Raw genomic sequence first — 26,467 nt, forward strand, 5'->3', positions numbered from 1 at the left:
CAAATATTTGCAGGGAGTATTTTTATTGTTTTAGAAGAGGGATAGTAAAGGAAAATAAAAAACTATTTCTCTCCTCACAACACTTAAAAAATTGACTGCTTGGAGTTAGTGTAGACCCACAGAGCTTCCCTGGTGGCTCAGATGGGAAAGCATCTACCTACAATTCAGGAGACTCGGGTTTGATCTCTGGGTTGGGAGGATCCCTGGAGAAGGAGATGGCAATCCACTCCAGTATTATTGCTGGGAAATTCCGTGGACAGAGGAGCCTGGCAGGGTACAGTCCATGGGATTGCAAAAAGTCGGTCACGACTAAGCAACTGACTCACACACACAGGCTAAGGGCCCAGTCTCACAAATTGGCCCCCATTTCAGATGACAATGAAAAGTCCAGGCCTCCAGTACTTCTGAATCTTCTGGCTATAAATCAGGGGTTCCCACAACCCCCTCTTTGGGTTCAATAATTTGCTAGAAGAGTTCGCAGAATTCTGGAAAGTGCTGTGCTTATTACCCATTTATAAAAGGGTGAAACTTAGGAGCAAGACATGGAAGGTGTGCATAGCACAAGGTATGGCGAAGAAGCAGGAGCTTCTGGGTTCATGTGTTCACCAATCCAGAAGACCTGGGCACCCCTTCATATTTAGGATTTTTTATTAAATTTCCATTACAAAAGAATGATTTATTGAAAACTTTGGCCATGGGTGATTAAGTCAATCTCCAGCCCCTTTTCTTTCCCTAGAGATAAGGAGTTGAGGGGGTCTTCCCTGTAGCTCAGTTGGTAAAGAATCTGCCTGCAATGCAGGAGACTCTGGGTCGGGAAGATCCCCTGGAGAAGGAAATGGCATCCCACTGCAGTATTCTTGCCTGGAGAATCCCATGGACAGAGGAGCCTGGCGGGTTACAGCCCATGGGGTCACAAGAGTTGGGCACGACTTAGCAACTAAATCACCAACAAGGAGTTGGGGATGAAAGTTCTAACTCTCTAATCAGGTGGTTGGTTCCTCTGGCAACCAGTTTCCTTTCTCCAGGAGTCACCACATTCATATAAATTGGGGTTAGATCAAGAGGGGTTTGTTATGAATAATAAAAGATGCCTCTCTCACCTTTATCACTAAGGAAATTCCAAGGGCTTTAGGGAGTTTTGGTCCAGAAACAGGGGGCAGAGATCAAATACATATTTCTTACCATGTCACAAATGGTTAAAAAAAAAATAAAAGAAGGTATGCCTTGTATATTAAAGGAACATATAAATTAATGACAAAGGATGGGATAGTTAGAAAAACATGAAACTATTGACAATTTAGAATCCAGAAGGAACTTAACACTTCCATTTAGATTAACATGCACATGCATTAGCGTTTAAGTCATATTTAATTTATTTACTTTTAAAGCACATTAAAAATAATCTTTATAAAATATGCTAAAAATTTTTAAGATTAAAAAGTTAATTAGTAAATTTGACTGCCTTTTTTCAGTACCTAAAATGCAGTCTGTTAGTCTGTGGGTGGAACTTGTTGTTATTTTATTGTGTTATGCACTGACCAACTGTTAATTTATATTAAGCCAGGTATGGATAAAAAGAGCAAATTATTTTTAAAAATGATCAGAAATATGTCCTACTCCTTCCAATAAAATTCCATCCTAGTACTGTTAATTGCCTCTGGCTTCGTACAGGACGACAGATGGACTCCATGGCTGAAAGGAAAAATTCATGCATTCCAAAGGAAATTTTAGTAGAAATTCTCAAAGGAAAAAAAAAGGCATGATAAAGAGCATTTGAAGACAAAGTCATATGAAATTTATGTGATTATGGGCCAGACATAAATGTTTTTAAAATGTACAGGTAGAAATACAAGTTTCCCTTGCTGTCTAGAAGTAGAGCTTTCCTAGGCCAAAAAAGTATAAAGGGAAGAAGCAATTACCTTAGGACACTCCTTGCTAATGGAAGCACAAAATAAATGGAGGTGAAAGCACAAATGCTTACAGACACAGTTCAAAGCTTAGGGTACCTTGATGTTGAGGTGCTGCTGAGGTAGGTCCTGGGGAAGAAGCTTGGCGAGACTACTTTCACTGCATGGGGTGCACTGCCTCTATAACAGCTTGCTGCAAAACAAATAGCTGAATGATATTTTCATTTTCTCCTTTTTCCATAAAAATGAAAATCCTCCTGAGATTTCTTTTTGTTAGCTAAAACAAATACTAATGTAGGTCTTTCATGAACATGAAGTGGAGTAAAGTGAGCTTATGAAAAATGGAGAATACATGTGAATACTTTCCGTTTGATAATAGTAGGGAAAGACAGTTTTTAAATTTATAACTTATCTATAGTTCCATGCTTTTTAACTACATCATATCCTTTTGTTCTTAGGTTTGATATTCTGTTAAAAAAAAACATATTTGGTGAGAAACATATTTTTCTCAAGGTTCTTATTCTATGTTTGAGGAAAAGGGCTCCCCCCTAGTGCAATCTAACACTTTTGTATTAAAGGATGACTAATTATGCCCTCCTTCTCTTGTTCACACTTTTCACTAGTCAGATGAAATGTTTTGCAAATTTAGAGCTTATGCACCATCTGGCCTTGGTACATAATTCACACAGTCAAAGACAGTATAGTTTAGTTACATGACTAAAAGGAACCAATTTGAATCCAGGGAGACCTTCCTTTGTCATAGGCTGTATGAATATGGACTAATTATTTATTATCTCTGGTCTGCAGTTTCCTTATCCGTAAATTGAGGACAACATACTTACCTGCGGAGCTGTGATATAGATGAAGTGATTTAAGTATAGAAAGGTGTTGGCTTAGAAACACAGCACATGTCTTTTAGAACCGAACATTCACTAGTAGTTGACTATTAATTTTTACTTAAGTATAAAGAAAATGTAGCCATTCAACCTAGTCTAATATTTTTATGAACTGGTGGCAGTTTCTGCAATGATGATTAGAGTAGCAAGTGTTGTAGGATGCACAGAAGGGGGTATCAATTTGATTTTGGAGACAATAAAAGGCCTGAAGATATATAAAGTTGTTTCAACTAAAAAAAGAAAAATAATTTGAAAAATTTACTTAATATATCAAATATTTGATGGTGAAAAGTGAAAGTTGCTCAGTTGTGTCTGACTCTTTGAGACCCTGTGACTATACAGTCCATGGACTTGTCCAGGCCAGTATACTGGAGTGGGTAGCCTATCCCTTCTCCAGGGGATCTTCCTGACCCAGGAATCAAACCAGGGTCTCCTGCATTGCAGGCAGATTCTTTACCAACTGAGCTATCAGAGTATGGATACCAAATCAATACAAAGTTTGTGTGATCCTCAATTTTGTCTATCTATCTATCTATCTATCTAAAATTTTCAGCGCTGCTCCAGCTTCGGGGCTCGAGTTGCAGTTCTCCCAGTCTTCAAGGTTCCATGCAGTCTCTTGGAATTCACAAAATCCTGTCAGCCCTCATCCACCACCATCTCTACCTCTCTTCCATTCAAACTGTAGAATCCAGAAAGCTCTCTAATGAGATTAAGAAAGCATGAGTTCAGTGTTCAGATAATTGCATAGTTTTGTATGTGATGGGTTTTTTTTTCCTTTGGCCTTGCATCTTGTAGGGTTCCCTAACCAGGGGTCAGACCTGGGCTGGCAGTGAAAACCCTAAATCCTAACTACGGACTGCCAGGGAACTCCCTGGTAGGGTTAGTTTCCTGAGAATAAAAGCCACCCTGAAGAGGGAATTGACAGCTGTGGTCATCTTTCAGAAGTTTCTGCCTTTATTCAGATAAATGAGGGGCTTCCAGGTAGCTCAATGGTAAAGAATCTACCTATTAATGCAGGAGACACAGTAGACGTGGGTTTGATCCTTGCATCAGGGAGATCCCCCGGAGAAGGAAAAGGCAATCCACTCCAGTAATCTTGCCTGGAAAATCCGATGGACAGAGGAGCCTGGCAGGCTGCAGTCCATGGGACTGCAATGAGCCGGTTATGACTGAGCATGTGTTGGTCACGACTCCCCAGATAAAGGGAGTTCCAAGAAGTATTTTCCCCTGCATCTGTTGAATCTCAAGTATTTCTTCATCTTAGATTTAACCATGTGGTTAAAGAGAATGTTTCCATACAGTGAATTCTATCCGTGTTTTCAAATGTGCTTGTGATTGCAGGCCCCCAATCCCAGATTTGGAGGTCTGGGAAAGTCAGTGATTATGTCCATCACCTCAGTTATTAAGGACCCTTCTTTCCTGCGGATCACAGCAGTACTGCTGCTGTTGAGGGTCATCTTCTGGGTGACCAATGACTCTGCCTCATGTGATCCTCGTGTATTCTCCCACAACAAATGTCTTGTAGGCTGCATAAAACATACAAACTGGGACAGGGGAAAGAAAGTGATTCGCTTGGAATTTGCAGCTATAGTATATTGACTATATAGCTAAATAGACCAGCACTACAATAGATACACAATATGAGGCACATGTAGAATTTCAAATTTTCTAGTAGCCACATATCTTAAAAGTAAAAATAAACAAGTAAAATTCATTTAAATAGTGTATTTTATTTAATACAGCATATCTAAAATATCATTTCATCATGTAGCTGACACAAATACCTTACTGAGATATTTTCATTCTTTTTTCATATGACAGCTTCAAAACCTGGTGTGTATTTTATATTCATATGGCAAGTCAACTCAGAACAGCCCCAGGTCAGGTGCTGACTGGTCTCTTGTGGCTTCTGCCTTCCATATCGGACAGTAAAGAGGCGTATGTTTAATCTAACTTAAGGAAAAACATGGTAACACAGGGAAAGATATTCTCATTCTAGAAGTTAATCATTATATTTTATTTTTTTATTGAGATATCATTGATTTACAGTGTTTCAGGTGTACAGCAAGGCAATTTGGTTATTTGAAACAACTTTCCAAGACACCCAAACTAGGCAAGGAGTGAGTAATCTAGCACACAGTATTTCACATCTTCAAGATGCAAAATATGACCACCTAGAGCCAAGGGAATATTTCATGCAAAAATGGGCTCAATAAAGGACAGAAATGATATGGACCTAACAGAAGCAGAAGATATTAAGAAGAGGTGGCAAGAATACACAGAAACTAAACAAAAAAGATCTTCATGAAACAGATAATCACAATGGTGTGATCACTCACCTAGAGCCAGACATCCTGGAATGTGAAGTCAAGTGGGCCTTAGAAAGCATCACTACGAACAAAGCTAGTGGAGGTGATGGAATTCCAGTTGAGCTTTTTCAAATCCTGAAAGATGATGCTGTGAAAGTGCTGCACTCAATATGCCAGCAAATTTGGAAAACTCAGCAGTGGCCACAAGATTGGAAAAGGTCTGTTTTCATTCCAATCCCTAAGAAAGGCAATCCCAAAGAATGCTCAAATTACTGCACAGTTGCACTCATCTCACATGCTAGTAAAGTAATGCTCAAAATTCTCCAAGCCAGGCTTCAGCAATACGTGAACAGTGAACTTCCAGATGTTCAAGCTGGTTTTAGAAAAGGCAGAGGAACCAGAGATCAAATTGCCAATATCCATTGGATCATCGAAAAAGCAAGAGAGTTCCAGAAAAACATCTATTTCTGCTTTATTGACTATGCCAAAGCCTTCAACTATGTGAATCACAACAAACTGTGGAAAATTCTGAAGGAGATGGGAATACCAGACACGTGACCTGCATCTTGAGAAACCTGTATGCAGGTCAGGAAGCAACAGAACAGGACATGGACCAACAGACTGGTTCCAAATAGGAAAAGGAGTACGTCAAGGCTGTGTATTTTCACTCTGCTTATTTAACTTATATGCAGAGTACGTCACGAGAAACACTGGGCTGGAAGAAGCACAAGCTGGAATGAAGATTGCTGGGAGAAATATCAATAACCTCAGATATGCAGATGACACCACCTTTATGTTAGAAAGTGAAGAGGAACTAAAAAGCCTTTTGATGAAAGTGAAAGAGGAGAATGAAAAAGTTGGCTTAAAGCTCAACATTCAGAAAACTAAGATCATGGCATCTGGTCCCATCGCCTCATGGGAAATAGATGGGGAGACAGTGGAAACAGTGTCAGACTTTATTTTCTTGGGCTCCAAAATCACTGCAGATGGTGACTGCAGCCATGAAATTAAAAGATGCTTACTCCTTGGAAGGAAAGTTATGACCAACCTAGATAGCATATTAAAAAGCAGAGACATTACTTTGTCAACAAAGGTCCATCTGGTCAAGGCTATGGTTTTTCCAGTGGTCATGTATGGATGTGAGAGTTGGACTGTGAAGAAAGCTGAGCTCCGAAGAATTGATGCTTTTGAACTGTGGTGTTGGAGAAGACTCTTGAGAGTCCCTTGGACTGCAAGGAGATCCAACCAGTCCATCCTAAAGGAGATCAGTCCTGGGTGTTCATTGGAAGGACTGATGCTGAAGCTGAAACTCCAATACTTTGGCCACCTCATGCGAAGAGTTGAATCGTTGGAAAAGACCCTGATGCTGAGAGGGATTGGGGGCAGGGGGGGGAAGGGGGCGACAGAGGATGAGATGGTTGGATGGCATCACCAACTCAATGGGCATGAGTTTGAGTAAACTCCAGGAGTTTGTGATGGACAGGGAGGCCTGGCATGCTGCGATTCATGGGGTCGCAAAGAGTTGGACACAACTGAACGACTGAACTGAACTGAACTGAGAGATCCATAGCATTAGGACCAAATGTCAAATATGAAATTGATTACAAAAGAAAATTCATATCCTAGACCTGAGAAGACTCAAGAAAGCCACATAGCTGCCTTTCAATGTCTGAAGGAGTCTCAGTAGACAACCATCATGAATAAATGCTTTTTGTTCAAAGGAAACTAATATTTTAAATGCATATTGAGAACTCCTCTGTTGTTATTTGAATCTTATGGCAGAATCTCATTTCTGCTGAGAACTGACTTCCTATATTTCCATCCTGAGGAGAAGCCTCAATGTACCCAGTTCCCTCATTCTGTAATTACAAATCGTGTTTCAGTCTCCTTCTGGAAAGAGCCCCCACCTAAATGTTAGGAAGTCATTAAGAATTCTTCTCCATTCAATCTTCTGAATTTCTGCCAAAATTGCTAACAAGAGTGCCAAACAGCTCTTAGATGCTTGTAGATCTGGGCTGAACTGAGCAGGAGGATTTGCAGTGAATCTCTATTTACCATTACTGATTCTGAGTGATCAGATTTCCTATTAGATTTAATTTCGATGACTTCTATTGGTTTTACTAGTGAAAACAGTGGAAAAATGGAAAACAACATATGAAAAATGTCTTAAGTGGAATCACATTACTAACATGGATCTTTCATTTCTTAGGAGCTCTCCGGTCACAGTTTGCAAATCATTGTCAGCTAGGTACTGAATTTTTCAATAAATATATTTCTCTCTTTTGTGAAATTAGCTTACTCTGCTTCTTTTTTGTAATTGTTATAAATCTGGAAGCATATAACATATGGTAGTTTTATTTCTTCATCATTATGAAGATGTATGGCACCAGGGAGAAAAAATTAAATGTAATGTGCGTGTCAGCACAATATAGATAATTAATTGCTATTTAAGGTATACTAGGGGATGGTTTTTATATAAGCAATCTCTGTGTTTTCCAGGCCTTTGAAGAATTGTATTTATGACCATTTACTATTCAGAATATAACCCTGAAATCCTTCCCTCTGCTTTATAAAAACAAATCATATTGTCAAGCAGTGTTTTCCCTGTGAGTTTATCAAGTCACAAGGTAAGTGACAGTTCACCATATAAAGCTGTTTAGAGTAAATAAAGATACAGTTTACTATAAGTGATTACCTAATCTCCTTTTAATTCCTGTAAAGTCTCGGCATAAAAGTAGCTTGAGTAAATGACAGTGGGGCATAGTTTGAGATGACATATTGTAAAAATTTTTATTTTTGAGAACTACAGAAAGTAATGATTATGGAGACACCTTTTATATTAGGAGAATATCTTTTATGGAGCACTTATTTGCTTCTTTTGAATAGTCCCTGTCATCTTAGATGTTAAAATAAAGGAAATAAAGTATACCTTTCTACCATATCAGACCCCAGAAATTGAATATTAAGTGTCATATATACATACATATATATGCAACACCCTCTGGAATATACTAGGGATTTTAAAAATAGAACAACTAATTTAAAGTTGCACTTTTCGGGAATCTTTAAAAAAAAGAAAAGTCATTGGATGAAAAAGACAGATCCATTTAAAGCACTCAACCCAAAATGGAGACAAACCCATATGTGTACATGTGTATATATTAAAGGAAAAAATCTATGTATATACAGCATATATATTATATATATATATAGTATTACATATATATGTATATACCTCCACTCCTTTAAAGTAGCACAAACGAGGCATCATCAGCCAAACTGGACACTTTAAGTCTTGTAAAGTCACTTTTCATGCAGATTATTCAGAAGGTTACTGTTTGCCTCTCTTGTGCGACTTCCTTGAAATCAGCATTCAGTAAGCCTGGCTTCCTGGCAACAACGGAACATTCAGCTCCTGTGTGAGGGAAGAGACCCCCTCCAATGAGAAGGGAGGCAGAGAGTGGGAAAAGTGGCAACTCGGGTACAAAGGAGCAAAGAACGGTGATTCATAAGGAGGGTGGGAGAGCCAGGCCTGCCTGCCTCCACTCCTGCCACAGTATAGATTCCACGCCTGGCACTTACTTGGCAGGTGAACCACGAGGGCACTGACTGGCAGTTATAAAGGTAACCTTTATGTGAAGAGGAACTGTTCTTCGACAATGTCTCCAATTTGCTTGCCACAAAAAATTTTTTCACGAAGAAAACGGGGGAAATTCATGAAGAAGCATATTTCATTCTTCTGTCCTCATTTACCTCTTGCTGCAGAGGCAACGTTCAGGGTTCATTGTGAAAAATTTCCTCTGTGCCTTGTGTGTTCTTCATTGTCCTTAAGAATGTTTAAAAGACAGTTAATTAGAGGACACAACAACAATGGCTTTCATTAATTCACTGCATTTTTGTTTCAATTCTGGGCCATACAATAGCTAGTCCTCCTTAGTAACCTTTTGTATGGTTCTTTCATTCCGTTTCATTCCCAGTAGGACAGTCTCTACCTAGAATGTTGCCTTCTGTCCTAGTGTCCCTTCTTTCACCCACATGCCACATTACAAAAGTGGCTGTGATGGTGGCCTTCTTGCTTCCATTTAGATGTCTATCGCCTGTAATTTGTTATTCTCAGAACTCGTACTGACAGTCAGAGGTGCCGAAAAAGATAAGGTGCCTTATGTCTGAGAAAGAGAAAGCCCTTGCTTAAGAGAGTTGGAGGGAATTTTATACTCTCACAGTTAGAAGTGTGAATTCAGTGGAAGAAAACAAAAGTAAAATCTCACCTTGTTTTTTGATGAATATAGAAATACCAGAAACAGTCTCCATACTGAAAAGAAAAAAAAGTGTATTTGAAGAGTTTACCTGCCTATGCATGGGGAGTAGGCTGCCAGCTGAGACTGGTGGTAAGCCCATTCAGAAATTTCAAACCATAGCTCCTTCAGGAATAATGTGCTATTGTGCCTGCTAGCTCCAAGCCAGAAAGGGCTTTTCCCCTTACAGCTGGCCTCAGGCTCAGTGATGAATCACTTGCTTCTTTATATTTTTGCTCTTCGTATTTTGTTGGAGATTACTGGCCATAATTGATGGCTCCGTGCAATTCGTAAAAGCAGAAAATAGCTGCTCTAGAGTAAAACATCAGGAAGAAAAAGGCCATACTGTATGTCTACCTTAGGTTTGTCACTAAACTAGTCACTTATGTTTGCCCAAGAATGGGAATTTAGTTTCCTATTTTGCCGCTCAGATATTATGGTCTTTACTCATAGTAACTGGATCATGCTGTAAATCAAGAAAAATAATGTCTTCTAGACTAGCACATGGAGAAGGAAATGGCAACCCACTTTAGTACTCTTGCCTGGAGAATCCCATGGACGGAGGAGCCTGGTAGGCTACAGTCCGTGGGGTCGCAAAGAGTCGGACACGACTGAGTGACTTCACACACACACACACACACACACACACACACACACACTAGCACATACTTTTAGGCTAGACTGAATATGGCTCCATTTTGAAAACAGTATCATATGTTCACTTTCTATATATTGGTACTGCATTGTATACTTTTTATTTTTAGTATTTATCATCATTCTAATTTATCAACTACTGATTCACCACTTATTTACCAATAAGTTTAGCATTTGTAAACTAAGCCCCAAAAGAGTATAGACAAATTCCTCTTGGTCATTGCTTATCTGTATCACTTAGCACATGTGAGATGCTCAATAAACATTTCAAATCATTGGATGAAAGACTAATATAAGGATGTATAATGTAAGGTCTCAGTATATTATGTACTTTGTTATGAAAAGTCAGCCAAATGTATGCATTTATATGAAAATATGAGTGAGAGGTAAAAGTAACAAGATAAGAAGTGATATAGAAGTTTGGGGGAGGATACATTTACTTTTTTAACTCAGGAGGGAAGGTTAGAGCAGGTTACAAGGCAGAACAGGGAAGCAGGGCTTGAAAACAGAAGAGCAATAGAAAAATTGAGGGACTGAGAAGCATCAAATTATTTGGGTAGAACAGATTGAAGCAGAGGGCTGATTTATGAAGTTGTTGGAAATAATGCTGGAAAAGAGATAAGGGGCAGTTTACCAAAAGTTTTGTGTAACACACTGTAGGATTTAGTTTCTGTTTAGTCAGAAAAGGAGTCAGCAAGGCTTTTCAGTAAGTAAATACCAGGACCAGAGGTAGGCATTGGGAAGACTAATAGGAGAGCATTGGGAATGATTTGTTACAATGTGAAGAAGGAAGAAAGGAGTTGCATTAAAATGCTATTGTTATTGTTCAGAAAGTGGATAATGGGAGTATGAAGTATGGTGAAGAAGGAGCGTTTAAACTTAGGAGAGTGATGACTTAGAGGTTATCAACATCAGCTAATAAGCATGTCATGGCACTGTTAACAGAAATATGAAAAACCAAGCAGCGAACAGGTTTGGATAAGATAAATTTAGTACTAATCATGTTATATTAGAGGCACTGATAGACCATGTTTAGAAATTTGACAATGCAATTGGAATTTCAGAGTTTAAAATCTTCATGATAGAGCAGTGCAGGATAGTGGGAAATACCAACATAAGGAGCAACTGATGGATTAAGTGGATTGGAGGTGAATGTCATTGGGTCATCAGAGCTAAGAAGGTGAGGTTCATTAGCACTGAGTAGTCTAAAGGTAAAGGATGAATGGGAAGAGATTTACTTCTAAGGAGGCAATGAAGAATATGTTCCTTATTGCCTCCTTAGAATGAACTATGACAGACTTTAGTTTCTTGGGCTCCAAAATCACTGCAGACAGTGACTGAAGGCATGAAATTAAAAGATGCTTGCTCCTTGGAAGAAAAGCTATGACAAACCTTGACAGCATATTAAAAAGCAGAGACATCGCTTTGCTGACAAAGGTCTGTATAGTCAAAGCTATGGTTTTTCCAGTAGTCATGTACAGATGTGAGAGTTGGACCATAAAGAAGGCTGAGCACCAAATAATTGATGCTTTCAAACTGTGGTGCTGGAGAAGACTCCTGAAAGTCCCTTGGACAGCAAGGAAATCAACCCTGAATATTCATTGGAAGGACTGATGCTGAAGCTGAAGCTCCAATACTTTGGCCACATGATGCAAAGAACTGACTCACTGGAAAAGATCCTGATGCTGGGAAAAGATTGAAGGCAGGAGGAGAAGGGGACGTCAGAGGATGAGATGGTTGGATGGCATCATCGACTCAATGGACTCGAGTTTGAGCAAACTCAGGGAGATGGTGAAAGACAGGGAAGCCTGGTGTACTGCAGTCCACGGGGTTGCAAAGAATCAGAATGACTGAATGACTGAACAACAACAGCAATATGATCTTTTAATGCTCTTCTTATATACTGACAATATGGTGTGATTGTCTCTCTCTCTCTCACCACCCCCACACACGCATATACATATTCATGTTACACTGTAGGCTCATACTAAATTTGAGGTACTAGGTACTGTTTCTTCCTGGTGGCTCAGAGGTAAAGAATGTACCTTCCAATGCAGGAGACAGGTTCTATCTCTGGGGTTGGGAAGATCCCTAGAGAAGAAACGGCAACCCACTCCAGTATTCTTGCCTGGAGAATCCCGTGGACAGAGAAGCCTGGTGGGCTACAGTCCATGGGGTCCCAAAAATGTCAGACATGACTGAGCAAATAAACAACAACCTTTCTTTTTCACACATATACACTGCCTCTAAATTAGATTTTCTCATTTGAATACAAAAGCAATCTATAAGGCCCAGCCTCTTAAGACTCTATTTTGAATCCTGTTTCTGCACTACATCCAATCCAGGTTTGTGCTATCTGTAAATTATATAAGCAAACCTTCACTATCTTCATCTGTCTATGGTAAAAATTCTGAACTGTGCAAAACCCAGGTCTTCTTGTAGTTTACTAAAGTCTCCTTATATACTGACATCAAATTAGTTGAACTTTAGAATCTTTGAATTTTAGAGTAGGAAATCAGCTCAGAATAAATCATCTCATGTGCTTAACTTTTTAACCAATTAAGAAACAGACCTAAAGAAATTTACTAATGTTTATAAGCGCACACAGAATAATAAAGATAAACACTGTTGCTATTCTACATATTTAATTTCATTCTCATTTTCCTCCCTACCTGCCAATTGTTTTTATCCAAAATTATATCATTGGAAGATTCACTACACACATCATTGAAATCAAGAACTTTATGTCAGCTAATTACTAGAGAAATGCAAATCAAAACCATAATGAGATATCTCTTCACACCAACCAGAATGGCTATCATCAAAAATCCACAAGCCATAAATGCTGGAGGGACTGTGGAGATAAGGAAACCCTCGTTACACTGTTGGTTGGAGTATAAATTGGTACAGCCACTATGGAGAACAATATGGAGCTTCCTTAAAAAACTAAAAATAGAGCAACCATATGACCCTGCAATCCCACTCCTGGGAAAAAATCCAGAAAGAAACCAGAATCTGAAAAGATACATGCACCCCAGTGTTCATTGCAGCACTGTTTATGATAGCTAACACACGGAAGCAACCTAAATGTCCATAAACAGAGGAATGGAAAAAGAAGATGTGTCCATTATAGATACAACAGAATATTACTCACCCTTTAAAAAGGATGATATAATGCCATTTACAACAACGTGAATGGACCAAGAGATTGTCATATTGAGTGAAGTAAGTCAGACAGAGAAAGAGAAGTATCATATGACATCCTTTTTGTTGGAATTCAAAAAGAAATGATGCAGATAAAACTTACAAAGAGATATTACTTTGCCGACAAAAGTTCATCTAGTCAAAGCTATGGTTTTTCCAGAGTCATGTATGGATGTGAGAGTTGGACTATAAAGAAGACTGAGTGCCAAAGAATTAATGCTTTTGAACTGTGGTGTTGGAGAAGACTCTTGAGAGCCTCTTGGACTGCCAGGAGATCCAACCAGTCCATCCTAAAGGAAATTAGTACTGAATATTCATTGGAAGGGGTGATGCTGAAGCTGAAACTCTAGTACTTTGGCCTCCTGTTGCAAGGAAGTGACTCATTGGAAAAGACCCTGATGCTGGGAAAAGATTGAAGGCAGGAGGAGAAGGGGATGACAAAGGATGAGGTGGTTGGATGGCATCACCTACTCAACGGATGTGAGTTTGAGCAAGCTCTGGGAGTTGGTGATGGACAGGGAAGCCTGGTGTGCTGCAGTCCATGGGGTCGCAAATAGTCAGACACGACTGAAATGAGCTGACTGAAACTTAGAAAACAAAAAGAGACTCAAAGACTTAGAGAACAAATTTATGGCTGCTGCAGGGAAGGGATAGTTAGGGAGTTTGGGATGGACATGTACACACTAATATACTTAAAATGGGTAACAAACAAGGATCTACTGTATAGCAAATGAATTCTGCTCAATGTTGTGTGGCAACCTGGATGGGAGGGGAGTTTGGGGAAGAATGCATATGTGTGTCTGTATGGCTGAGTCCTTTCTCTGTTCACTTGAGACAGTCACAGCATTGTTTGTTAATCTACTGTACTCCAATACAAAATTAAAAGTTTAGAAAAATTAAAAAATGAGAAAAAGAAACTTAATGTCACTGACATTTTCCTCTCAACATATCAGCAGAAATGAAGTCAAAATGGCATGCCTTGCTTTCTGTAGTGTGCCATTTGTTAATTCAGCCTGCATTTTCTCACTGTCCTAAGGAAAACATATGCCTTCCAAGCTTGAAGATCATTCTCTGTTACGAACAAGTAGGAACAAAGTTAATTCGATGGGATCTCGGTGTCCAGCACCTTTTCACTTGAGGAAACAGAAAACTGTGTCACAGAGAAATAAAATGGCTTGCCCAAGAGTGATATTGAGTCAATCGCCTTTTCTTTCTTATTTGTTAGCATTACATCTTAAGCCGTGAGACTGTTCCTCTTTCTTTTTACTTGGAACAAGCCATGATCCTCATCCTGTTCAGTGAGGCCTTCAGTCTTCCTTACTATTCATACAAGTTCACACTAATCTTTGGCTTAGTCTTGGTCATATGCCCACATTCCATGGCTTGTTCTAGTTCCTTTTAGGAGGTGTCTTTACTTGCTTCCCTTCTTACAATTTTAGAGCATTTTTAGGTGATTACTTAGTTAAAATTCTTTCCCTCCAGCCCATTGCAGATTATTCCTGTTATCACAAAGCCAATCTCTTTATAACACCATGTTTTTGCCCTAAATTTTAAAAATATATTTTCTAAAACTCAAGTAGAACTTTCCCTTTGCATACCTTACTGTTACTTGATAATAATTGTTGTTACCAAGTCTTGTGTAGCACTGTAGCCTCTACCCAATATTGCCATTTCCACATTGTCAATTTGTTCTTTAGTGATGATTAAAATTAAGTAGAGGTTATGATAGATTGGGATTTGGGGACTGACATGTACACACTGCTGTGTTTAATACAGATAACCAACCAGGACCTACTGTATAGACAGGGAATGCTGCTCAGTATTCTGTAACAACCTAAATGGGAAAAGAATTTGAAAAAGGATAGATCCATGTATATCCTTATAACTGAATCACTTTGCTGGACACCTGAAACTAACAGAACATTGTTAATCAATTACGTCTGTCTGGAGGATTCTGTTCCATTTCTGATGTTTCCCAGCAATGCCTATGATGGGGTGTGTAAATCTGTCTAAGTGTACAGTTCAGTATTGCAAACCTTCCCCTTGGATGCTGACATAACCCACATCCTCCACAATCAGCTTTATTGGTAATAAGAATAAGGATGGTATATCTTTATATTTTTTCCTTTTCCATTTGTGTTCTCTGTCTAGTTCTTCTCACTGTTAGCTCAGGCAGGGGACAATGGACAGTAACACTTGAGTTCCACCAAACCCAACACCTAGGACCCATGTCCTCAAACACTGACTACAGTTCCAGTGCCTCTGGTGAAAGCGTGTTAGCCTGTCACTTTGGTGTTCCTTAAAGACGGCTCTGAGGGACTGTGTGGCCATGAAATGAGGAAAGCTCTGTTTATGGAGAGAAGAAAAGGAGCTAGCAAACGAAATAGGAAAGAAAGGAATAGATGGAAAGTGAGAGATGGTATAGGAATTTACAGGTACACAAAGCTCACAAGTTCTCCAAATAGCTTCAAATGTGTTACATATTGTACATGTGGTGATTTTGATGGTAAAAAATCAGAGAGATGAAAAGGTATCCAGAAAGGCCATTAGGAAAATAGATACTCTAATCTTTTTTTTTTTTTAAGATAAAGATATTTATAGAAGGAAAGAGTCCATGAAAAAGACTGAAAATGCTAGAAAGGAAGTATTTGTGTGTGAGTATGTTGTTGTGTTGGAGAAGGCAATGGCACCCCACTCCAGAACTCTTGCCTGGAAAATCCCATGGACAGAGGAGCCTGGTAGGCTGCAGTCCATGGGGTCGCTAAGAGTCAGACATGACTGAGCAACTTCACTTTCATTTTTCACTTTCATTTTTCACTTTCATGCATTGGAGAAGGAAGTGGCAACCCACTCCAGTCTTCTTGCCTGGAGAATCCCAGGGACGGTGGAGCCTGGTGGGCTGCCGTCTATGGGGTTGCACAGAGTTGGACACGAATGAAGCAACTTAGCAGTAGCAGCAGCAGCATGTTGTTGTGTGAGGGCGAGGGAGAGGGAGAGAGAGGAAGGGGAGAGTCTTATATCAGTGTTTCTTAAGATAATTTTTAAATTCAGATTTTTCAATAAGCTCAGGGATCTGTATCTTAACACCTGGTGATTGCTAAACACTCTAAAGATTAATAACTATTATTTAAGTATTCGAAGGGGATGTAATTTTGTGTTTACTGGCAAGAGATTAGCTTTAGATAAGAAGTAAAGCCCCTCTGAGTCTAGATGGAATGATGAGAAGATAGAAATATGTTTAGTATATGGTGAAGTAAAAACAAAAAGTATATAAAAAGGTTCAAGAAGACCTGTGTTACTTAATGTTACATGGTTTTTCGCTTTTATTATTCTTTTAAAGAGAGGAATAATTTTCTCTGTGTATTAGTCCTTGTGCATATGTTCTCAGTCATGTCAGCTCTTTGTAACCCTATGGACTGTAGCCCTCCAGGCTCATCTGCCGTGGAATTCTCTAGGCAAGAATGTTGGGTTGGGTTGCCATTTCCTCCTCCAGGGGATCTTCCCCACCCAGGGTCAAACTAGCATCCCCTGTGAACCCTGCATTGGCAGGCAGGTTCTTTTACCCAGTGAGCCACCTGAGATGCCCCGTTGGTCTCTGTGCTTGATATTTTGTGTGTGTTAGTCACTCAGTCGTGTTTGATTCTTTGCAACCCCATGGACAGTAGCCCGCCAGGCTCCTCTGTCAATGGGATTCTCCATTGAAGAATACTGGGGTGGGATGCCATTTCCTTCTCTAGCTTGGTACTTTGCTTCTGTTCTATGCCTTAATGCTCAACACTCTCTCTGTAGAGTTGACATTATTTTCTTCTTTGTCTTGAAAAGAAACTAAGATTTATAGAAATTGAGTAACATGTCAGGATGACACATTCAAGTACTAGTGGAACTGGGGTCTGGTTTCAAGTAAATCAGGCAGTCTGTCTCCAAATCTCCAACTTCTTTAGCATAAGGTAAGACATTTTCTGTAAAAGGCCAGGGAGTAAAGGTTTTATGTTTTGTGGACAGTTACTCAACCCTGGTACTGACTGCAAAAGCAGCCACAGATAATAATGTAAATTGTGGGCGTACTAGGTTTAAGAAAAGCTTTATTTGTGGATACTGAAATTTATAGGAATTTACAGATCTAGAAATTACACAAGTTCCCCAAATAGCTTCAGATATATTACATAACTGTGCAAGTGGCAATTTTGATAGTAAAAAATAAGAGAGATGAAAAGGTAGCCAGAAAGGCTATTAGGACAATAGATACTCTAGTTTTTTTTTTTTTTTTTAAGATAAAGGATATTGATAGAAGGAAAGAGTCCAGGAAAGAGACTAAAAATATCAGAAAGAAAGTATTCATGTAATTTCCATGTATAACAAAATATTTTTCTTTTCTTCGTGTTTTTTTTTCAACCGTTTAAAAATGTAGAAACCATCTTAACTTTGTGGGCTGTACAAACCCAGATAGTGGGCCATGGACTTATCAGCTCCTGGCATAAGGCTCTGGCTATAAGATTCATGCTCTCCACATCGTTTTTCCAAATGTAGAATCTGAGATTATCCAATCAGAGCAAAAACTAAGGCTTACAGTGAAAAGTAACTCTCTGAAATAATCATTGTTTTTTTCAGAGGAAAAACATGATTCCGTTAGTTCTGTATCATTTTACATCTTTTGATCCTGGATCAAAAAAAGGAAAAGCAGACTGTAGTGGGGATTATGTCGCTTCTCATCTGTTTGCTTTTCCAGATTCTTTGTCCCCACTGCTCTGAGATGGAAGAGTCTGGTCTGAATGGATGCCTCCTTATTCTCTGGCTTTTGCTTAGGATTGGCCAACAGGGAGCCCTGGTAGGGAGTGAAAGGGAGGGAGGAGAGTCCAGTTAGGATCTTTATTCATCTACTCCCTCCCTAACAGGTCCAAGCAGGTTGGATATTGGCTGTAAGGTCTCAGCTCCTTTTTAAGCATCCCTCTTTGTGGTACACCTCCTCCCCAGGTTCTAGAAACTACTCTCCTCCTCTCTACTTCCAGTCTAGGAGGAGTGCTCATGTCCTGCACTACCGCCCAGGGTGAGCTGCACTATCTCTAAGAGTTTTTTCCACATCTTTCTTGTACCTTTGTATCCAGTCCTTTTATTGCTCTCTTCCTATGTAGCACACTTTGATTGTGCCCCGTTTCTTGTGAGGAACACGTGAGGTGAGGACCCTGTCTAATACAGAAAACGAGCCTGTGCTTGTAGCAGTATCTGTTTAGAGGCTTCTGCAGAGGTCTCATCCTCTGCAGGAAAAAAAAAATTACCGTTCTTCCCTTTGTGTCCATCCTGTACCCTATAATATATTTTTCACAACTTTATTGAAGTTTGACATAAACTAAATTGCACAAGTTAAAGTACACATTTTATGCCAGCTTCAGTGTGAAATGTTCCCTATGCTTGCCTACTCAGAATCTAACTTTTTTTGAATGTTCTCACAATACTTTGCCTATTTCTCTGCTGCAGTACAAACATTAGGTTTCAAATTACAGTAATTTGAGTTTCTTTTACTAAACTGCTAACATCTTGTCCTCATTTTTTCAATACCCAATGGATACAATAATGCAGTGCAATGAAGTAAGTGACTAATAAATGTTTGATGAATGAATGCACAAACGTGCATATGGGTGAATGAAGGAATAAATTGAATATAAACTAGTGAAAACAAACAAAAAAAAGTACACATCTTAATAAGCTTTGATATATATGTGTACCCATGAAATCAACATCAGAATCAGGGTAATGAGTACATTCATCACATCTGAAAGTTTTCTTGTGTACTTTTTTTTTCTTTGAGCTTGAGCTCTTTCTTTACTGCTTTCCCTCTCCTGTTTGACCCCATCCCCAAGCAGTCACTGATCTACTTTTGGCTATCAAAGATTCATTTATTCTTTTAAGAATTATTTATATCTGGAGAATCATTTCAGTATGAATTTGCTTATTTTTGGTCCAATCTCATTCTCTTGGCATAATTGCTTCTTATAACATATTTAGTTGTCATATTACAAAGTGTTTATTACCTGTACATGCCAGCATATCTATTTGCCTCTATTTGAAGAACTTCAAGTTCTTCAAAGTATGCTGCGCTTGTCATTGTATCCTAAGAACACGTCACAGCACTTGACATAGAGAAGATACTCAGGAATTAGGGGAGGACGGAAAGAAGGGAGGTGTGGGATGGCACCTGGCATCCATCCCCTGAGAGCTCCTTGCTTCTCTAGCAATGAAATTTCTTAAGTAGCTCTGTGGACAGTGTTTAATGATCTGTTCAGAATGGAAACCTGTCAATAGGACTGGCTCTCAGTCAGGAGATGAAGCAGATGACTTTCTTCCTCTTTTACGTGGGAGTTATCACCCCACACTTGCCTTGTCCTTCCTTTCTCCCATCTCCTCTGTAGAATCCAGAAATCTACCTATTTGTTGTATGTAAAGGATGTACCAGCAATTTCTCGCCACCCAGGCCAGCAGGGGAGAGAGGAGTGGAGAGGGGATTCCTGGGGAGGAGTAATAAGGTTAGACAGCATGGGATTCCAGGGCTGAAGAAGAAATAGTCTTACATGTGTGTGGGGTAAGGGTGTGGATCACATACTCCCACATAGGTACTTCCCAAGAGAAATGAGCAGAAAATATACTTTTGTAGTTTCTTCCGCTATCATTTTGGGCTAAATATGTGGAGTCTGAAGGACCTGGATTGTCTTTATTGAGAGCTAAATAGTCTGATTCCTTCCATTTAGATTTCTGAACTTTGAGACAGCAAGATTGATGCTGCAGGAAAGCAAAGGCCTTGAACAATCAGCTTTGGCCTCGGGCTACAGTGAGTACATGAATTGGTTTGGTTAATGGTCTGAAAATCCTGTGATAGAGCCCTCTCCCCTCATTCAGATCTGAGATGTCTATCTATCTTAGTCCATTCAAGTTCAGGCATAGCTTGGAAAACTCCTCCTCTATGTTCTCTTCTCCCATGGGTTTATCAACAGCTGTTAACATCATGCCTTTATTCTGGGACACAGATGGACAATAAAAGTCCTCCAGGATTAAAAAAGGTAAGTAATTCCAACTGCCTCTTCCATCTTTTTTAGATGCTTCGTGTTGTTCTGTCTTCAGCCCCTTAACAGAGTCGAGACTGATTATTTACATTTTAGTGTGATTGAGTTCTATAGACAAGCCCAGGCTTGCTGGGCTAGCAGCCAGCTTACTCCCAAGGCATCCTGGTGCCGTGGAGTGTGTGTAACTAAAATCCCCGGCTACAGATTTCAAAAGTGTTGCTTCCAATTCTTTACAGTTACATTAGATACAACAATTTATACAAGAATGAAATAGATTTGTGGGTTACCCTGGAAACTTAACTGCCACATGTAACAGGTTGTAGAAGTTTCCTTCTATTCCTTCTTTGCTAAGAGATTTCTTTAAAAATCAGTAACGATATCACGCCAGTCAGAATGACTGCTATCAAAAAGTCTACAAACAATAAATGTTGGAGAGGGTGCGGAGAAAAGGGACCCCTCTTACACTGTTGGTGGGAATGCAAACTAGTATGGCCACTGTGGAGGACAGTGTGGAGATTCCTTTAAAAACTGGAAATAGAACTCTCATATGACCCAGCAATCCCTCTGCCGGGCATACACACCAAGGAAACCAGAATTGAAAGAACACATATACGCTAATGTTCATCGCAGCCCTGTTTATAATAGCTAGGACATGGAAGCAACCTAGATGTCCATTGGCAGATGAATGGATAAGAAAGCTGTGGTACATATACACCGTGCAATATTACTCAGCTATTAAAAAGAATGCTTTTGAATCAGTTCTAATGAGGTGGATGAACCTGGAGCCTATTATAGAGAGTGAAGTAAGTCAGAAAGAAAAACAGCAATACAGTATATTGACGCATATATATGGAATTTAGAAAGATGGTAACGATGACTCTATATGTGAGACAGCAAGAGATACAGATGTAAAGAACAGACTTTTGGACTCTGTGGGAGAAGGCAAGGGTGGGATGATTTGAGAGAACACCATTGAAAGATGTATAGTACCATACGTGAAATAGATCGCCAGTCCAGGCTCAATGCATGAGACAGGGTGCTCAGGGCTGGTGCCCTGGGATGACCCTGAGGGATGGGATGGGGAGGGAGGTGGGAGGGGGTTCAGGATGGGGGACACATGTGCACCCATTGCTGATTCATATCAATATATGGCAAAAACCACTACAATATTGTAAAGTAATTAGTCTCCAATTAAAATAAATAGATTAAAAATAATTAGTAATGGATGGTGCCTTTTTTCAAATACTTTTCCTGAGTCTTACTGAGATTATCCTGTTATTTTCTCTTTTGTTTGCTGATATGGGCAATAACACTGATGGATTTTTGATGTTAAATCAACCTTGTATTTCTGGAATAAACTCTACTTGATTAACAAGTATTATCCTTATTTTTTGTGGTACCTTTTTAAAAATTATTATTATTTTGCTGAGGAGTTTTTCAGCTATGCTCATGAGGGCTACCTTCTCTGATTTCTGTTATGTTTATGTCTGGTTTTGGTATCAGTAATACTGGCCTCATTTAGAATAATTGGGAAGTATTCATTCATTATCAATTTTCTGGAAGAGTTTGTGTATAATGTTAACTCTTCCTTCAGTATTTGGGAAAATTCACCAGTGAAACCATCTGTGCCCAGAGTTTTCTTTGTGGGAAGGTTTGTAACAACAAACTTAATTTTTTTATGGAAATCTGCTGTTGTGTCTTTGTCTATTTCTCATTGAAGTTTTGTTAGTTTTTCATTTCATGCAGTTTGAAGTTCTCTTATTATGTGTACACATGTCTGGGATTATTATATCTGCTTCATGAATTGGCCTATTTATCAATAGGAAATGACCTTTTTCTATATCTGGTAGTATTCTTTGTTCTGAAATTTACTTTTCCTGATATAAATATATTGATTTCAGCTTTCTTTTGGTTAGTGTTAACACAGTAAATCTTTTAACATCCTCATACCTGTAATTTGTGTTTTTTTATTTGAAGTGCATTTCTTATAGGCAGCATATTATTATGTCTTGTTTATTTATCCTGTTGGGAAAATCTCTGCCCGTTAATTGGGTGTTTAGACCATTCACATATTTTGTGTTTGTTCATATGGTTTTGTTTAAATTTATCATTTTGCTACTTGATTTCTGTTTCTTCCACCAGTCCTTTATTCTTTTTTCCAACATTTTCTGCCTTCTTTGGGATTAACTGAACACTTTTTGTGATTTAATTTTAATTCGTCCGTTGACTGAATGGCTGTAAATCTTTGTTCTGTTAATTTTAGTGGCAGCTTTAAAGGTTATAGTATACAAGTTTAGCTCATTGCAGTCTACCTTCAAATGATACTATACCGTTTAATCAATAGTATAAGAACCCTATGGGATTCCCAGGTGGTGCTGTGGTAAAGAATCCATCTGCCAATGCAGGAGACTCGAGAGATGGGGGTTCAATCCCTGGGTCAGGAAGATCCTCTGGAGTAGGAAATGGCAACCCACTCCAACATTCTTGCCTGGGAAATCTTCATAGAGAGGAACCTGATGGGCTACATGGGGTCACAGAGTCGGACATGACTGAGCAGGTGTACACCTATATGAATCTTTTAATGTACTTCCATTTCTTCTGTACCAGCCTTTGAACTAACACTGACCTACATTTTACTTTTACATTAGTTATAAAGTCCATGATACATGGTTTCTATTTTTGTTTAAACAATATCTTCTAAAGAGCTTTACGTAATCACACAAAGCTTCCTCATCTTTTACCCATGTGGTTATGTATTTTCTGGTGCTCTTCATTCTTTGTGTAGATCAGATTTCCTTCTGGCATCATTTTTTTCTGCCTGAAGGTCTTTCTTAACATGTCTTATTATGCACGTGTGTTTGTGATAAATTCTCTCAACCTTTGTATAACTGAAAGTCTTTATTTAGCCTTTGTTCTTTAAAGATATGTTCTGCATTTTTTTCTTTCAGCCTAATAAAGATGTTTCTCTACTATCTCTTTCACTTGCATTGTTTCTGGTGACAAATCTGCTATAGTCTTTATAGTCTTTATCTTTATTCCACTTACATAGTGTCATTTTTTTTCTGACTGCTTTTAAGTTTTTTTGTTTGTTTCTCACAAGTTTTAAGCCGTTTAATTATAATATGCATTGAGGTAATTTTCTTCATGCATATCATACCTTAGACATATGAATTCTTCAATTTATACAGTTATAATTTTCATTGAATTTTAAATATTTTTAGGCGTTATTTCTTGAAAAATTAAGCAGTCCCACCCTCCAGCTCCTCTTCTGTGATTCCAATTACATGTATATTAGGCTGCTTAAAATTGCCCCACAGCTCACTGATGCTTTTTCACTTCTTTTCTGGATCCCTTTGCTCTAGATATTTCATTTCTGATAGTTTCTATTCCCATGTCCTCAGTATATTAATTCATTTTTTTTGCAATTTATTGTATCTAGCTTTTTAATTTTAATCTTTATAAATTTTATGAGGGTCTTTAAATTTTTAAAATATCTTCCATGTCTACATACCTTTTGAATACATGGAATACAGTTTAATTGTTTTAGTGTTCCTATTTGATAATTCTAACATAGATGTCAATTCTGGGTTGGTCCTACCCAATGGAATGATTTCCCCTTTATGAGTCATATTTTCTTGCTGCTGTGGGTCTGAGAATTTTTGATTGACATTGGGAATTTCACCAGGCATTGTGAATTTTACATTGTTGGATGTGGTTTATGTTTGTATTTGTATAACTACTATTGAGGTTTTTCTGTGATGTAGTTACATGTCTTGAGAAATTGATTATTTCATGTGTCACTTTTAGGATTTTTTATGGACCAGAGCAGCACTCATGTTCAGACTAATCATTTTCCACCTTCAAGGTAAAAATCTTGTGTGTACTCTACTTACTGTCCCTCTCTTTTTGAGGGTTATTCAGTTTGGGTGGCGGCAACAGGCACTATTCCCTGCCTTGTGTGAGCACTGGACATTGTTTTGTTGTTGTTTAGTCACTGAGTCCTGTCCGACTCTTGAGACTCCATGGACGGTAGCCCGCCAGGCTCCTCTGTCCATGGGATTTCCCAGGCAAGAACACTGGAGTGGGTTGCCATTTCCTTCTCCAGGGGGTCTTCCTGACCCAGGGAAGAGCCCGTGTGTCCTGTTTGGCTGGCAGACCCTTTAGAACTGAGCCACCAGGGGGGCCCCGTAGGGCGTTGTTGCTGTTAGTCGTTTTGGGCGGCTCTTTGGCGACTCACGCAGTTTCCTCGGTGAGTACATGGTTCGGCACACCGGTGCATACTTACAGGGGAAGACTTGCACGTCTTCAGGGATTATGATCCTCTCTCTGTCTGAAGTTTCTCCCTTTGCTACTCTTTCCTGAGAACTCCAGGTGCTTTGTTCTTTCCAGACGGTCACTTTCATCTCCTCAGCTCACGGCGTCTCCAGTCTCCACCTGATTTCTTCCTTCTGCACTGTGGTCTGGAGACCCTCTCAGGAATGTCACAGGGCTCATCTCCTTGTTTCCCATCTCTCCGGAATCATTGTCTTTTGTTATCTGATGTCAGTGCCTTGCAAGTCATGGTTTCATATGTTTTCACTTTTTTGTTGTTTTGGGTGGAGGGATGGAACTTGTTCCTGTTTCTCCATTTGGGTGTGGGCAGAAGTCTGTAACTTTTTTATAAAGGGAAAATATAGAGATAAATTTGGAAGCATCAAATGTTTATAAGTTAGGTATTGGCTGTATAATCAGTTCTTTCAGAATTAGAAAAAATGAGGAAACTAAGATAACTTTCACTGTATTGTGCAATAAGAATTGTTTATGAGACCTTTTGATAGTTAAAATAAGCTGAAATATCTTTTGAGATATCAAAAACATGTTAGACTATTTAGCAAAGTTTTACAGTTCCAAATTATCTTGCATTCCAATAAATAACTCATATTATGCATATGGTAACTCTCACTTAAAGAGGATGCTTATATCATTTTTCAACTATTTAGGAGAAAGTCCAGCATGGATTGTCCTAAACATTTTGATCATTTTATACTATTTTCTTAGAAGTTTATTTTCTCTTCACCCTCAGCCTCTTCTGGGTGGTTTTTTATTAGCACTGATTGTTAAAGCAAAGATCATCGTATTGAGTTTTAGATTTGGCCATTTTCCAATTGCTCATATAAAAAACTATATGAACAACTTGAAGATTCTTGGCCTGTTTGAAGCATCAGATTGTGTTTGGGAATATATTGATGACAAAAGAAGAGATTAAATCTAAAGAAGATACCATATGCCTGATATAATCTCATTTGAGGTCTGTTAAAATGGGATAGGTGCAAAGCAGAGTTATACAATCATAGACCGTAGTATAGGGCCATAGTCCTTGAAGTGCCAGTTCATGATAAAATAAAAAGCTTGCATGGGGAGGCAAATAAATTCACTAGATCCTTTATTGGGAAGGTCATTTTTAAACCTTTATTGAATTTGTTACAAATTTGCTTCTGTTTTATGTTTTGGTTTCTTGGCCGGGAGGCATGTGGGATATTGGCTCCCTGACTGGTGATTGAACCTGCTCCCCTTGCGATGGAAGGTGAAGTCTTAACAACTGAACCATCAGGGAAGTCCTGAGAAAGCCTCAATATGAAAAAAAATGTCAATGGAACTAGGTAGTGTGCTTAGTAATGGCAACAGACTGAATGCTTATTTTCCCCCAAATTGATATGTTGAAATTCTAACCCCGAAGGTGATAATATTAGGATGTGGGGTCTTTGGGGTGATGAAATTACAAGAGAAGAGCCCTCATAAACAGAATTGGTGCCCTTATAAAAGAACCCCAAGAAAACTCCTTTGTCCCTTCAGTTTATGTGAGGTTATAGCAAAAAGACAACTTTATAAGTGAACTCTCACCAGATTCTGAGTCTCCAAAATCATGTTCTTGGATTTCCAGCATCTAAAATTGTGAGAAATAAATTTCTATTGTTCATAATCTACCCAGTCTATGATAGTTTGCTATAGCAGCTGTCAGGGAGGAAGAAATTTTCTTCTACCCTTCTAGATGGCCTAAAAATTAAATTGGCATGAAACAGATTTATAGGGGGAAATAAAACAAATGTTTAATAGCATATATATGAGAGGGACCCAGAAAAATCGAGTAACTCACCAAAATGGCTGAAATCT

The 26,467-nt window shown here is 38.8% G+C and overlaps 2 long non-coding RNA genes across 3 annotated transcripts in view; one reads left to right on the top strand and one right to left on the bottom strand.

Annotated features, from left to right (window-relative positions):
• Positions 1–1,496: 1,496 nt before the first annotated feature.
• LOC110136703 (uncharacterized) lies at positions 1,497–8,464 on the bottom strand. The gene is made up of 3 exons (XR_002313704.2): positions 8,348–8,464; positions 4,198–4,347; positions 1,497–2,100 (listed from the first exon to the last, which is right to left on the bottom strand). It is a non-coding gene; the product is annotated as an uncharacterized lncRNA (long non-coding RNA).
• An 80-nt stretch (positions 8,465–8,544) lies between these two features.
• LOC110136704 (uncharacterized) overlaps positions 8,545–26,467 on the top strand; it is a 196,730-nt gene continuing 178,807 nt past the window's right edge. For both annotated transcript variants that reach the window (XR_011487299.1, XR_011487298.1), the window contains exons 1-2: positions 8,545–8,736; positions 20,006–20,085. This is a non-coding gene — a long non-coding RNA (uncharacterized lncRNA). The remainder of the gene's footprint in view (positions 8,737–20,005; positions 20,086–26,467) is intronic.

Source organism: Odocoileus virginianus, chromosome 1 (genome assembly GCF_023699985.2).
Source record: "Odocoileus virginianus isolate 20LAN1187 ecotype Illinois chromosome 1, Ovbor_1.2, whole genome shotgun sequence".
NCBI lineage: Eukaryota > Metazoa > Chordata > Mammalia > Artiodactyla > Cervidae > Odocoileus > Odocoileus virginianus.